The following is a 12937-nucleotide window of genomic DNA, read 5'->3' as shown; positions in this document are numbered from 1 at the left end:
CCGTTTTTGTGCTTATTATTTTCTTATGGCTAAGTAGTGTAGAGATTTGTAATACGTCGTTTCGTTCTGTTTTTATTTATTTATTACCTTGTAAATTTTTTCCTTCCTTGTGTGTATTGTATTGTTGTAAGCATTGTTGTAAGCATTAATAAAAAAAAAAAAAAATAAAAAAAAGCAAGACTTGGGTATTAGAAAAGTTGACAAGTGGTGGTCGCACAGAAATGTTCGATTGTCATCGTACTAAGGCTTTCAGGTGTTTTGTTCACATAATGTCACATTTTCGTCTTTAATTTTTGTCAGGACGCAAGGCATCGTTTCCTTGTACACTTCGCACGTTTTAGACATCATATTGGTGAAGTGACATTGTAGGTTGACTCCACCGGCAATGATAATTTGTCCGTGTGCAGCAACTCCATAAGCACACTCTCTTGCCTCTTGTAGGTTGGCTATCTTGTCCCACTTTTTTTTTCAGGGTCCCAAAGGGGTTAAGGGCCCCAGGGCTCCGGCTCAGGATCAGGATCAGGGCTCAGGATCGACTGATATACTACTGTTTTACAGTTCTCCTGAGTTGGTTATCAATTAATACGTTTTACATTTGACACAGCCAATGACGTAGTTATAGTTTACAGCTGCGCTTTGTGGCTGTTTTTATTTTCTCCCTAACGTATATTATGTTTCGAAGTCAACTTGTAAACAGGCAACCTGGCATTTTTGACCTGATGGCTTAATATATGGATAACCAGTGCCCTTTTGTTTCCTTTTTTTAAACTTTACTTTTCAATCTGAGTACTGTAGCTACAAAAAGGGTAAATAAAGGTGTTGTTGTCTTTGCATTTTTAAAACTTTATAAATGAGACAGGCAAAAAAAAAAACACCGTATGACGCTATCTATGTGTAAGAATGTCCGAATTCAGTTTCGGGGCTCCAGGTTCCAAACTAGAATAACATTAGGGCTCCAAGCAAGGAAACTATAGGGCTCCGGGATCCGCGGCAAAAGTTTTAGGGCTCTGGGGCTCAACTTACATGTGAAAACATTTTTTGGCACATTTTTGATAGTTGCCCCCTGTAATTTTCTATTTCATCTATATTCAAATTCACGATGTGATAAAATTCAGATCAGATCAAGCTATGTCAAGAGCTAAATCCCGTACAAGAGGCACGCAAAACAGGGAGATGGATTAGCTTCTTTGTCCATTCTAAAGAAGAAAACGAGCTGCGTTTTTAATGCTCCTGACAATTTAATGCCCGATAGATTTCGTCACCTTAAAGCACGACGTTCTTTTTGACCAATTGTCAATGTATACGAACATAGGTATAGGTATAGGGATTTTATTTAGAGTCGGAAACGTTGGGAGTTGTTGCCCAATCTCCCGAGCCAGGGGCTCATGTTAAAAACGCACGACTACAGTCGAAGCTCTCTTAACGGACACTCTCGTAAGCGGACAGCTCTACTTACGGCCACCTTGTTAGAAACCCCGTTTTTACTCCCATACAAACTCTGTATTTTTACATTCTCGTAAGCGGACATTCCCGTAAGCGGCCGCGGACACTTTCCGAGATTACGACTTAGACTTTTTCTTTGTTTTTAAGCTCCCGTTAGCGGACACCGCAAAGAAAATCATATAAAAAACCTCTGTATCTTGTATTAATCAATCAACTTCACATCGCCGTTCGTCACAATAATTTTACTGCAATTACAGTACCATATTTCAGTGTTTGTTTTGTCGTCATCCACGTCCGGTTACATTTCGAAACACCACTAACATGCATATTACCATTATGTTAGCTGGGCAAGCTCCCGTAAGCGGCCATCTATCCCCTACACCTCTAGTGGCCGCTTACAAGAACCATTCTCGTAAGCGGCCAGCTCCAGTTGCGGACATTTTTTTTCGCGTCCCGAGGGTGTCCGCTTATGAGAGCTTCGACTGTATTTACAATAAAATTAATTACAGAAACAATGACAGAAACATTAATTTTTACTTTACAAAAGGTCAAGGTAAGGTTATCTTTGAAGTTCAGTTTTATTGTTTAAGAACTACGAATGTCTCTAATGGCGGCCTCTGACTATTGTTTTATGTAAATCATAAACGAGCTTGGGAATCAAAGTACGGTGTCACTTTTTGTTCGTCTCGTGCCTTCGTTGTGTCCGTGTTCAAGACGCGCTATCAATAAGGTTTTGCTGCAATTTTTGTCGAAACGTTCCTAAATCCACCGTCAGCTATACATGGAAAACGACTTAAACTGTAAAATATAAAGATGATGAATTGTTTATGGGACGACAAATATGAATTAGTGTTTAATGAAATTTTTTTCCAAGACACAAACGCAGACTTTGAAAACGTACGATTGACGTTATCAATTTGGGAACGAAAACTTGGGTTTGCGTAACTCAAGTTAACGCCCTTTTTAACAGCTTCCATGCACTCGTAAAGTAGTTTCATAACAAACTAGTTTATTAATTTAGGTTGTCACTTTATTGATGCATATGTGTCTTTTGGCTTTCGAATTTTCAAAGTCATGTTAATAATAGTCGGTTGAAGGTTATCTCCTCTCGATGGACAGGATTTTACAGGGAATAATTTTCTTATAGGTATTCTAGCTGCAGTGTCATTCCATACATTCTCGTCACGGTCATAGCATTCGATATCTCGGCTTTCCGAGTCGGTAGTGTCCCACAGACCGCCCACTACTGAGACTCTGTCATCGGCATGAATTTAGCCCTCCCCCCCCCCAATATTTCCGAAAAAATAAAGACTTACTGAGAGAAGAAACTCTTAACTTTCTTAAGCCCCCCACTTCATGTCACTAGTCGGCCTCCCCAATTAAAAAAATGTTCCATCGTCCATGAATACACCGAGGGCATCCCCACCCGCTCAGTCTAGCAATAAATTGACATACATTTGTTGTTTCGTTGTACACTTCAAAAGTTTAATCGTATCCACCAGCCTCAGTCTCATCTGAGCTAATATCTACTTTGTCAACTTGTTTAAAAAATTTACACTGATATTTTCAAATTCCTTGCTTTGGTTGCAGTTACAGAGAGGTTCAACCACATATACATTAATAAAGGCGAAACATTAATTTGAGCCGTTAACATAAGCTGACTCGATTTCGTTTGTAATTTGCACTAGCTATAACATATAAAATTTCATGCTTGATCAACTGTTTTCTGTATTAACATGTATAATTTAATAATATGAATGACTTTAAAAACTCGGAAACTTGTAGAAAAGGTTTTCACTTCAATCAAATATTATTAATCCCTCAAATTTTGTTGTCACTTTTGTTCATACATAATTCTTACTCAATTGTATTCGCATTGTAATTTTACAAAAAATTATTAAGTATTTTAATAACAGTTATTGTCATTGAAAGCCCTTTTCAGGGAGCTGTTAATAAAGTTTGTATTGGATTGTATGATAGTGCACTAAATTACACATAATTAGCAATTATTGGATGAGGTAGAGCATGATATCGTGAATGGTCTGTGGTATCTGCCGAAGCCGACGGCTGAGGCAGATAACACAGACACGAGGTTTTGATAATTCACGATATCATGCGAAAACCGAATTCAATAATTGTTTTATTATACGTTTTCAAACAATTTGCCATCACTTTTTCTAGCGCCGGCGTAAAACTTTGTCAGAACATTGGCCAAAGCGGTTTTATCTTGTGGTTCCTCCAGGTTCTTCTCCCTCAAATAAGCATTCTCTCTCCCTACCTATTCATCATCGCGCTTGAAACTTTAGCTTTACAAATAAGAAGTGATAGCCAAGCAGGTAGACTTTGCAAAGCACAATGTGTGTGAGATTATTAAGATTTTAGGGGTGCATTTTGGATATGACTTAAAACAAAGGGACACTTTGAACTATAGACAAACCTTGAAGGATATAAAGAAATCAATTAACATGTGGAAATGGAGGGGTTTGTCCCTAATAGGAAGGATTCAAGTTATTAAAACCTTTGCCATCCCCAAACTTATGTACAGGGCATCTGTCATTACGATTTCCAAAGAACTAATTAAGGAGGCGAACTCAATTTTTTATAGTTTCATTTGGAATGGGAAGGATAAAGTGAAACGCCATGCTTTGATTTCAGATTTTAAAAAAGGAGGATTGAAAATGTTGGATGTTGAATCTATGATTAAAGCGAAGCGAGTGATTTGTCTAAAAAAATTTATGGAAGACTATCAAAGTCCTTGGAAGGCAATTTTCGCCAAGCTCCTTTCGCCGATTGGGGGACGCTTTGTCCTGTACTGTCACTTTGACACCTCTTATCTCAAGATCCATTTACCAGCTTGTTATAAGGAATGTCTTGATGCGTGGTCGGAGCTAAATGGGAAGAAACCAAGCTCATCTCAGGATGCTTTAAACGAGATTATTTGGAACAATAAGTTTTTATGTATTGGAAAAATGTCCCTGTATAGAAAGGATTTAATTGAACTTGGCTTTTTAAAAATAGGTGATGTGATTTTTATAAATAATTTCTTTTCACGTGATGTTATTTGGCCTTTAGTATCCCCAGAACAGAGATTTTTTCTTATGAGCATTGTTAATTCAATCCCTACCGAATGGCGTGCTCTTGCTAAAGTTTCTGGCGATGAGTCATTAGTTGTACCTTTGCCAAACTCACCAACTATTAGGCTGGATAATGATAACTCTGTGCCAATCTTGGATGTCTCTTCGAAGCAAGTCTATCAATCCTTCATTGAGAAAAAACAGATTTCGCCCTCTGCTAAAATGAAATTAGCAGACAAGTATCCTGACACAATTGTTGATTGGGAGAAAGTTTATTCCTTAGCCTTCTGTACTACATTATAATAAAAAATCAGGGAATTTCAATACAAAGTTTTGAATTGTAGCGGAGCTCCTTAGCGGCCCGTAAGGGCCGCAGAGCGGAGCACCATACCCATAAAAAAAAAACACATGAAAAAAAAAAAAAAACACATGAAATAAAATAGGAAACCTCTGCATCCGAGTTTTCATGGTCATCATGGCTAGCGGCATGCCTCGCGGGCGCGTACGGCGGCGTACAAACGTACGTACGGTGTTGCGCACATCCGGGATCTTGAAAGGTCTTGACAACTCGCGCAGTACTGGCGCGAAATAATTTTGCAGTGTGAGGGAAAAAAAGTGTGAGGTCTAAACAGCTAGTCTGAAAGTTAGAACTTGAGACAAACACATTTATTTTGGCTCCTTGTTATGCCGATGACTACAAACGAGAGCAGGGTAAACTTAACTTCGAGGAAACAGGGTTTAAGCGATTTGCGACGGGAAAGAGATCGCGAGAGATCCAGAAAACCCGGACAGAAAGCAGGCGAAAAAGTATAGCAAAGCGCCTGTCGAACCTGGTAGCAAAGTAGCGAAGAAAAGCGACTAAAATAGCAAGAGAGGTGCCGAGGAAACAGGCAAAGAAATAGCGGAGAACAAGGGAACGGAGATAAAACGAGCAGACGAGTGTACCTACTGCGGCCAACTGGTGAGTACAAAACTGCAGTGTTTCCGTCATTTAATATCTCTACGTTTTGTCTTAAGCTTACTTTATACGCAAAGTAAGCTTATATTGACGGCACATTTTACTTGCTTTCGCCACTAAGCATTTGCTTGTGACATGAACAATGTTGAAAAATACTATTCCTTAAAATTCAGTTTTACCAGGTTTTACTGATCAAATAGGAGGATTTGATTATGTAAACAAATAATTGTTGGGCCTTCGAGGAACGAATTCACAAAGAATATCACTTCAACACATCTCGAAGAAAATTAAGCTTACGATTTTTAAATGCTTGTGATATGATTATTTTGTTTTACAGTGCTGGAAGAGCAGCTGAGATGAGAATGAAAGTGATGTCAGTTTGCACGAAGCACCTGGAATTTCGTTAACTCCGAGTGAAATAGATCGATTCAGTGTATGCAGTTTATTGATATTCATGATGGAGGTAAAATTACTGTTCATTTAGTCAGAGTAAATAAACTTCAGCTTCATTACTTAGCTCTTTCGTTCCCAAATATATTAAATAATCCACTTGTCATGTAGTTCTGTTCACTATTGAGCGTTCATGTGGATTACATAACAATGTCAACAATTTTGAGATTTTGAGGTCTGTTTTGCTGGTTTCATTCAGAATGTCAACAGTAAATGTTATATTTGTCATAAAAAAATCACAATCTTGTTGTGGAATTTGGAAAATGCACACAACAAAGGTTAATGACTACTGGAAAACTGGAATCTTTGTGAGTAAATTCATGCCATTTTAGACACTGTATGCAGCTGTGCATGCAAACTTATTATTAATTAAATGTGTATCTTTAAAAATCTTAGTATTACTGTTAAGAAAAAAGCTTTTAAGATGTGGCAATGTTTTTCCTATGCATGTACACATGTATATATAGGGGTAGAGGGGAGGGGGAGTATTTAAAGGTCAAACCTTTTAAAGAGGGAGTGTAAGGGTTTGCAGTGATGCTTTGAGTTTATTAAAATATCAGGACCTGAACAATCGATGGAATCGATAATCGATGGCAATCGATAACAATCGATGACAATCGATATCAATTAATCGATTGATATTGATAATCGATGAACAATCGATCGCTAAAGTTTTTGTGATTATCGATTGTCATCGATTATCAATTTCATCGATAATCGATGACAATCGATCAATTAACTAACATCGATTTTCATCGATTATCAATATCATCGATTTCCAATTCAATCGATCATTTAACTGCCATCGTTTTTTATTTGACTAGTATTTGATAATTATGTTTACTTTAAAACACACGGTCTCTCTTGTATGTTATATTTTATTAGCAACAACAATGATAACCTTTCCAAAAAATGTCAATACAACGAGAAACTTACTTACTTAACAGTAATAAGGCAATAATTATTTAAAACAAACGTTTTGAGCTTAAGTCTTATTCGCCACCATCAACGAAGCGTACGCTTTTCGGTCTGGTTTGCTTTCGAACCAACTCCTGGCAAAGTAAATAGAAATCGCAACTTACAGAATTCCTCGCTGTCTAAGTACAATGTAATTTTTCTAAAACTCTGTCTTGTAGTCCATAAACATTTTCTCGCTCGTCCGAAATATTTCAAATCAAACAGTAGCAGAGAGAACTCAAAAATACGTCGTCCGTACGTCGGAACGAAAATGAGACAACAGTGGGAGTCTGGTGATGAGTTTCGCCTGTCACGTCCGCCATTTTTGACTCGGTCACGAATAACGAAGTGTCTTTGGAATTCTAGCGCTAGCAAACAGTAGGAAACTCGAATGAAAAACAGAAACATTAAAGCTTATGATGTAAACTTCATCTCAATGGAAAGGAGCTTTATTATTTTTTTTTACAAAACAACATATGTAAGTATTTACTTCATGCTTCGGATTGATTGTGTGTTTAATGCCAATCGATGGCAATCGATGAAGTTCGCGACCACCAAAGTGTGATTATCGATTGATCATCGATTGGCCGATGCCAATCGATGCCAATCAACAGTAATTAATCGATTGTCATCGATTGATCGATTGATTTTCCGATCATCGATTTTCATCGATTGTTCAGGTCCTGAAATATTTACAGTAGAACCCTGCTAACTCGAACTCTGAAGGGAAACGAAAATGAGTTCGAGTTAGCGGGGTTTTTCGAGTTAGCGGGGTTGATTGAATATTTTATTTGCCAAGTTAATAATTGATAGTTTACTGATTTTTAAGCACTTCAGTATACAGTACTGTGCAAATTGAACTTATCTTGCCAGAAACTCTAAAGCGACCACACATTCTTTTGTTAAGAGTGGAAAATGACTGTCAAATACATGATCTGTTCATTGCTATAATCAATGGGCAACCGTTGCGAGTTGCAAGTTCTGGAATTCGAGTTATCAGCGTAAAAAGTTTGACCCAAATTTTGTTCAAGGGAAACAAAATTTAGTTCGAGTTAGCGGGGTTTTCAAGTTATCCGAGTTCGAATTTAACCGAGTAAAAATGACTGAAAAGTGGGGTCAAATCCAAGGGAAATGGAAGTGAGTTTGAGTTAGCAAGGTTGTTCGAGTTATCCGAGTTCGAGTTACCGGTTTTTTTTTCTGTAGTTGACTTCGCAGTTATCAGTAAAAAAAATAGTCTGTGCTGATACATCTCTGTTAAATATATAAGGTATCCTTTCGCATCCAGTAGTTTTGCTTCACTTTATACAAGCTTGCGTTAAGTGTTTTGTTTTATAAATTATTGATTTTCATACCAATTAATCAATTTTAATTTAATCTGTGGCATTTGACTTTTTTCAGGGTTAACATGAATTTCAGAATTTGCAGAGCCACAGACACAAAAACAGAATGTGGACAAGGACATCAAAAAAAAACAGGAAGGATTAAGATTATCCAGCTTGATGTTTGGGTGTCTTCATGATGCCATTTTCAAGAGACTAGTAAATTACATGTAAATTGAAATCAAGAAAAGCTGCAAATGAGCAAAGTTTATATTTTAAATGTTAACGTATTTACAGTGTACTTCAGAAAACAACTTCTTGATTGACCTGTCTCTTTCACATCTTTTTAGATGTAACAAGGGCATTATGAAGTGATCTTTTTAAGAATAATTTATGCAGCCAAAACAGTAACAGCAGAAATGAATGGGAGTTTAAAATTGCTATTTTCAATGTTTTGGCTGGTAAGAAACCACATGTGACCAAGCTAAAATCTCTTTGGCCGGTTAACATGACCTGTAAGTGTCCAAATATTTTGAGCCCTCGACTACACAGGACTTACATGTAGTTGTCTAATTACTGTATATCATAAGATCTTTGGTTGACCTTGGGGGAGGTAGTGGAGGTAAAAAGCAATGTAATAATTTGAATTTGGATTGGTAATGCTGAAACTGGTGTAATTCTTAAGTATAGAGGTTAAAATCGTGATTGCAAGCAATATGCAATACCAATTTCATTCTTATGTGTTGTATGCTGCGTACAATTTATAAGAACAGCTATAATGTTAAAATTAGTGAAATATTCTAAAGCCAGATTAAATTTGCAGTATCCATTAGGTACCATGAAGCAACCAAATTGTGACTCATTTGCTTACTTTGTGAACTTCATGACGAATGGGCAACATGACTCCACAAAAATGTGTACAATAAAGCATACAAATTTTTAAAAGAGCAGTCAAAGTATTGATGCTTTTTTTCTTGCATAGTTTTATACACAAGCAAACATGATTCTATTTTTTCTGCGTAATCAAAGAACAAAACTGAGTTTGAGACACACAAACAATATTCTATCTTCCCAGAATTTTTGTTTTTTTTTTTATTTCTGTAAGTGAAGTGAAACCCCTTAAGAGGAAGGGGACTCAAAAAGACATGTAAAAGTAAAAAAGGTGCTATCATCCTTTTTTTGGGGGGGGGGGGGCGAGGGGGGTGGGATGGGGTTACAGAATGTCCCTTCTTTGCTTCCAGTTAGTTTCACTCCGGTTTGCTTGTAGTTAGGTTCACCCCTGTTTGCTCGCAGTTAGCTTTATTCATCCGGTGTGCTTGGGATTAGCTTTCACTCTAGTTTGCTTGTGGTTAGCTTTCACTCCGGTTTGCTTGGCATTAGCTTATGGCAATATGCTGTAAACCCTTTGCTACATGTATGACCTCTGCCATTTCCATTCAAAATTAAAATATAGGCAAATAGTGAAAATAAAAACAAATGAATGAATGAAAAAAAGAAAATTAACCATATTCTTAATGTAGATGAATATTATTTCCTATATACTCTAAATGTTAAGTGCGTTGCTAATTTACCACGTGATATGCCTATCTACCCCAACATGCAGCCCTACTACCCCCTCCTTATCTTCGAAGGTTACATAATTACCCGTTTTGCAGCATAATTTCCCATCCAGACTTCTGGATCATAATGCTGTCGGTGGAATTAAAACGTTTTGATTGATTTTGTTTGTTCTCGGCTTATTTGGTGTTGCTGTATACGGTACTCCCATATAAGGGCTATACGGGTATGTGCTGCTCAACAGGGTGTGCCTTTTGCCTCTCTGACTCTGAAACAGGGTATACAAATCACTCTTTTGACTGTGGAACACTATCAAGTTTAGCTATGAAAATCCGCTCCTCTCATTGGTTTTTCTCCAAGCCACAGACAAAGTCAAGTGAGCGCTTTGTGATGTACGCTAGTGTTTTTATATCTATCTTCATATATTTTTCATTGTGGATATTGTCTGGAACAGGGTACCTATTTTGCACTGTTTGTCTGGAACAGGGTCGCAAATTGAGCCGTTTTTCTCTGGAACAGGTCCAGAGTCTCAGCGACTCAGTGGCACACCCCTTGAGTAAATTTTAGGGAGTACCTCTCCCCCCCCCCCCCCCCCCCCGGGACACGGTAAAAAAAAGTAAGTAACAATATTAAAATTTATAAAAAAAAAATAAAACGAATATTATATTCTTAGCCTTAAAATTGTACAATGGCTTGAATTCAGGTTTCAATAAAGTGCAAAATAATTAACTGGGGAGCTCCGCTTTTAGGCTTGCCTAAATCTATATATTATTGTTTACACAAATGAAAAGCTTTTTCGCCTTGGCATAGTGGACTCATCTAAGTGTACTTTTTGCCAAAAGGAAGCAGAATCTTTCGAGCATTTACTTTTCTTCTGTGCAAAATCTTCCGAATTCTGGAAATCTGTGTTGTCCTGGCTAAGAGATAATGGCATCCGCATTGATACAATGAAAGAGACAGACTTAATTTTTGGGAAATTTAACAGTGTAGATGACTTTACTATAATTAACCATATGTTATTGTTGGGCAAACATTATATCTATTCTATGAGGTGCCAAATTAAAAGAACTTGCCAAATCTCTCAGGTTTTGTTGCAAGAGCCCGACGTATATATAGTATTGAGCTTCATATTGCTAGGGAGAACAACAAATTAGACAAACATCTTAAGAAATGGGAGAAACTAATTAAAATACTTACGTTAACGTAGTGTGATATTTTAAATATATGGTTACGAGAGTGGGTGTACGCATTGTGATATATGTAAATCTAGGATTTGTTATTTAGTTGTTACAATTTTCTTTTAGTTTTCAGTATTTTGTTATTCTCTTTTGTTTCTTTTCTTTCTCTCCTTTTTTTTGTTTTTTGCTTTTAACTTATTTTCCTTGTCTATAAGCACATTGTTATTAATTACACTAGCACAATGTAATTTTCGTATTTTGTAATCTTTATATCTTGTAACTTAAATCAATAAAAAAATAAAAAAATAAAAAAAAACTTGATCATCCTTACGACATTACGCTGGTGGCCGAGAATGGCAAAGAATTCAAAGCTCATCTACAAGTTCTTTTAGAGGCGAGTTCCTTTTTCGAAAAACTGCTAAACAGTGACATGAGGGAGTCTAAAGAAGGAATTATTCGGTTGGAAATGCTGACCGAGGCCGGTTGAGAAGCTGTATTCGAGTTCATCTTCACTGGCAGCGTTCATATATCGACTGAAGACAATGCCCGAGACCTGGTCGTAATGGCTGACTATTTGTTTCTTCCGCATTTACAAACTCTCGCTGGGCGATTTTTAGCGCAGAATTTGGGTACTTCAAATTGTATTTCAACTTACTATTTCGCGGAAAGATATTACTGCCAAGAACTTCTTTCTCGCAGCCAAAATATCATCCTTGCAAATTTTACTACCGTAGCGAAAATGGAGGATTTTCGAAACTTGTCGAGCGATGAAGTTAAAAGGTGGATTTCAAGTGATGAAATAAATGTTAGCGCAGAGGAAGATGTGTTTGAGATCATTCTTACTTGGATTGATCACAACAAAAGCGACCGGAAGCAGTATTTCGCCGAATTACTTCGCGAAGTTCGGCTTCTTTATGTAGTATCACGCGATCGAATATCTTTTAAAATGATGTCGTGAAAAATGACCTTGTGAACGATCATGAATGCTGCCTTGAACTTGTGAAGGACGCTATGAAGTTAATTGAATCTAAAAATTCCGGAAACATCTCGGTCAGGCCGCTTAGAAAATCACTTGAGGCTCCTGTTATAGTTTTATGTCCACTACAGAAGAAGGAAGAGCAACTCTTGTGTTATGTTCCTCGTGAGAATATCTGGTACAAGTTATGTGGCACTTCACCGCTGTGTGACCAAGTGGTATCTTATCGCGGTAAGTTGTACTTCATATCCAAGGGCGACCATAAACTACTTTGCTATGATCCATTCTTTGATCGATGGACGCCCTTGCCGTACGGAGGAGACAGGGCTTTACATCAAATATTTGTCAATGATAAAAATGAGGATGGAATTCACGCACTGGAATCAGAAAATGCAAAATGTTGTCCCGATTATGTTATAGGACCTGACGGAGTGTCCGAGAATTTTTCATGTGTCGAACAACGTATTTTCTACATCACGAAGTACAAGGCCGCATCTAACGTCTGGGAAGACATATCGTCATTTGATTTAAGTTCAAGGGAAGGAACTTGCATTGTCGCGAAAGACGACCTGATTTTTTTTATTGGTGGTCGTATTCAAGGGACGGAAAAGGTCTTGACCAATGTTGACAGGTATGACGTTAGCAAAAGGAAGTGGGAGAAACTGGCTCATATTCGAGAATCTAGAGAGGGAGCTTACGGAACAGCGCAAGGGAGAATTTTCATCACTGGTGGATTTTCGAGAGTACCATAAACTGGCCAGTGTCAGGACTTGTGAAGTGTACAGCGAGACAACAAATGAATGGCAATTTATAGGAAGCCTAAGTAGGCCAAGCACTTTTGGCAACATGATGTGTGTCGATGACAAGGTTTATATACTGGATGATTTGTTCATCACGAGCGAGATAGGTACCGAAATTAAATGCTATGAGGATAAATGGAATGTCACAACTAAAATACCCCTGGTGTATGATTTTTCTGACGCTTTTAGGGTGAAATACTGTCCAGTACTACTGAAAATTTTTAA

General features: G+C 37.4%; 1 long non-coding RNA gene across 1 annotated transcript; it reads left to right on the top strand.

Moving 5' to 3' along the window:
- The first annotated feature begins 4856 nt into the window (after positions 1–4856).
- LOC144661299 (uncharacterized) lies at positions 4857–9151 on the top strand. The gene is made up of 3 exons (XR_013572248.1): positions 4857–5478; positions 5813–5938; positions 8281–9151. It is a non-coding gene; the product is annotated as an uncharacterized LOC144661299 (long non-coding RNA).
- Positions 9152–12937: the final 3786 nt, after the last annotated feature.

This window comes from Oculina patagonica, chromosome 7 (genome assembly GCF_052425735.1).
Source record: "Oculina patagonica isolate OP01 chromosome 7, crgOcupat, whole genome shotgun sequence".
NCBI lineage: Eukaryota > Metazoa > Cnidaria > Anthozoa > Scleractinia > Oculinidae > Oculina > Oculina patagonica.
This window is presented reverse-complemented; position numbering and strand designations above follow the sequence as displayed.